A 2,887-nucleotide genomic window follows, 5' to 3' on the forward strand; every position below is an offset into this window, starting at 1 on the left:
TGGCACAATGACAACTTCCACAACCACTGGCAAGGGGGTCCTGCCAACCCACCTTAACAGAAAAAAAAACTAAACAATAAAAATACATGGCCATCCAACAATGAGCCAATTGGCACTCCTGTAGCTTTCATTATTTCCACTTCTCTACCCCAAGCTGAGACATTATGGAAGACAGAATAAAGGGCATCCTGGCCAAGTCAGGAGACAAGTCAGGCCTCCCCTTCAGCCATCAGCCATCAACCAGTGAGAGGCCTTCAAGGAGAGCCCGCTCCCACATGTAGTAAGTGGAGCGCACAGTCAGAGGGAAGAGAGACTGGAACTCCTTGTAGGAGGGGAAAGTCTTGGACTGGAAGCGCTTCTGTAGGAACAGCTTGGCTTGGGCCGTGAACCTTGTGGTGGTGAGCATGTCCATGACCAGCACCTGGCCATCCCTGCCACCTGCTGCCGACGCCACAGCATGGCTTGATAGGGATCCACTGTGGGGTTGGCCCTGGGTCATAGCTGTCTCCTGAATGACCCCCTCTCTAGAAGGCCCTCCTTGGGCCTCTACTGGGGGCGTTTCTGAAGAAGTGGTCACTGGCAGCGTTTCCACCTGAGGATCCATCACAGAGGTTATATTCTCAACAGCTTCCATCTCCTGCCATTCGGCTGGCTTCTGCTGTTCCTTTGGTTCCTGCCTCCTTTGGCCCAAAGAGAAGGTCCGCATCCTGGGCCATCCCCGGGAAAGACTTTTTCACACCCAAAAAGTGGAAGGTAACAGGCTAAGGTATCAGAGGCAGAAGCGACAGGACAGGTGCCCACTTAGTACCTGCTTGCAGGCAGCCCTGTGTTGTCACCTCTGCCAACGAGACAAGGGCATCCTTGTAGATGTGGGCCCCTGGGAAGTAGGAGGGTCTCCCCCTACTGCTTTCCCTGTCCCCTCTTCTCCCACCTCACCCTTCAAAGAGAGTAGGGCCCTGTCCCCAATATCTGTTGGGGCCAGAGACTCAGTGGTTGCAAGGACTGGGTCCAGCTTACAACTGGGTCTCCTCCTGAGGGCCTTCCGCCTCCAATTGTATTAGGTGGACCTTGAGATGCCAGAGAAGCTGCTTTTGACGCAGCGATAGGGTACCAGTTTGTTCAGAGAGATGCAATGTTCTAGGTACGACTTGGCACACTGCATTAAGACTATGCTAGGGCTAGACACCGCCACTGCTGGTGGGGAGCACCCCAGGTCCTCGGCAGCTTTCTTCCCTGGGAGGTTCTCCAGCTCTGGCACAATTAGTGCCTCGCTGGGTGGAGTGGCAGGGACCAAGGCTGGATGGGCACCAGAGCCCAGCAGCTCATGCTTCCAGGCATAGTAGGTAGAACGGGAGATCTCAGGGAATCTCGTAGGAACTGGCCCCCACGGTAGAAGCTGTCCTGCAGGAAGTGTTTGGCCGAGAAACAGGTGGCCACCTTCTGCCGGTGCTCCTGGGTCTGCCGCCGCCAGCGGTAGAAGGTGCTCTTGGTGATGTTGGGGCGGTCACAGAGGTGGGAGTAGCTGAGGCCAGGTACACGGTTGAGCAACTCCAGGGTTTTGGCTGGTGGCAGAGGACCCAGGATTGGAGGAGAGGGGTCCAGGATAGCAGCACCATCAGCCTCCATCTCTTCCAGCCCAACCACAGGAGCAAAATACTGGTGATGAAAGAGGTAGCTGGTGAGGGGCTGGCCAGCCCACATGATGTGCAACATGGAGGTCACGTGGGTGCAGCGGCAAGGCCTGATAACACGGTTAAAATAGGGTCGGATCTTGACATTGAGCATGGGGTAGATGGAGTAGATATTGCGTTCAAGGACGGAGGCAAGGGCGTACATTGGAGAAGCTGGTGGGGAAGCACGTAGCCTTTACATCTGCGTCAAAGATGGCCTCCAGTGTGGCAGAGGACAAGTTGGTCATCTCAGGGGACTCCTCAGAGCACAGGGAGTAGCGCACAGCCTGGAGCATCACCTTGGAGTCGATCATACCCTGGAGATAATAGTGCTTGTGAAGTAGCATCTCCACCACGGTGCGGGCCCGCAGCTCCAGGCTGAGACCCGTGTGCCCCCACAACAACATGCTGGCTGCTTCAAACAACAGGCTACCCTCACCCTTGCACACCAGGGGCAGCATATTCTGTGGAGCATCCTCTGGGTATAGACTCAGAGCCACAGAGTCCACCTCCAGCACCTGGGGTCCAGGACCACCCTTCTGGCAGATCAGGAGGGTGAAGGAAGCTAGGACCTGCTTGGCCTCCAGGGCGGCACCGTGGAGATCTTCCAGGCCCTCGGACTCCACAGCCTCCTGCAGATCCCGCAGCACCTGCTGCACCAGCTGATGCCGAGAAGTCATCCTCGAGGGTGGTCCAGAGCCCTGGGGAGCATCCACTCTTCTCTCCTCCTTCCATCCTGGGTCATTTAGGCCACCCTACAGTGAGAGGCCTTCCCGGAGAGCGTCCCTTGAGGAGCTCTGAATTTTATGTATTTGTATGTGATAGAATATTGTCATTTTTTTTCAACAGTAAATGAAGAAACTTTTTTTTAAAGCAAATGGTCAGATCAAAACTTGTGGTATGGAGACTAGAATGGGTTTGGTCCTCAGTGTGTCAGCACTGTTCTTAGACTGTGAAATCAGAGTCTTAAGGAATGAAGAACCCGGCTTCCCTTTCCCTCCTTCTTGGTTCTTCAGCTTACTTGGTTAACGCTATTTTAAAGAAATGAGAACAGGGAAAACCATACGAAGTCAATTTAGCAATCTCTGGGGAAGGAGCATTGTAAGGTAAAGAACTTGGGCTTTCATGAAATGATTTTTAAAATGCCTTTTATTTCACACGTATGAACGTTTGCCTGCATGTATGTTTGCCGGCATGTATGTGTGCGCACCACTTGT

General features: G+C 53.8%; 1 pseudogene; it reads right to left on the reverse strand.

Moving 5' to 3' along the window:
• Positions 1-229: 229 nt before the first annotated feature.
• Positions 230-2,350, reverse strand: LOC101825932 (annotated as a pseudogene).
• Between the last annotated feature and the right edge of the window lie 537 nt (positions 2,351-2,887).

The sequence above is a fragment of the Mesocricetus auratus genome, unplaced genomic scaffold, assembly GCF_017639785.1.
Source record: "Mesocricetus auratus isolate SY011 unplaced genomic scaffold, BCM_Maur_2.0 Super-Scaffold_100006, whole genome shotgun sequence".
In the NCBI taxonomy this organism is placed as follows: domain Eukaryota; kingdom Metazoa; phylum Chordata; class Mammalia; order Rodentia; family Cricetidae; genus Mesocricetus; species Mesocricetus auratus.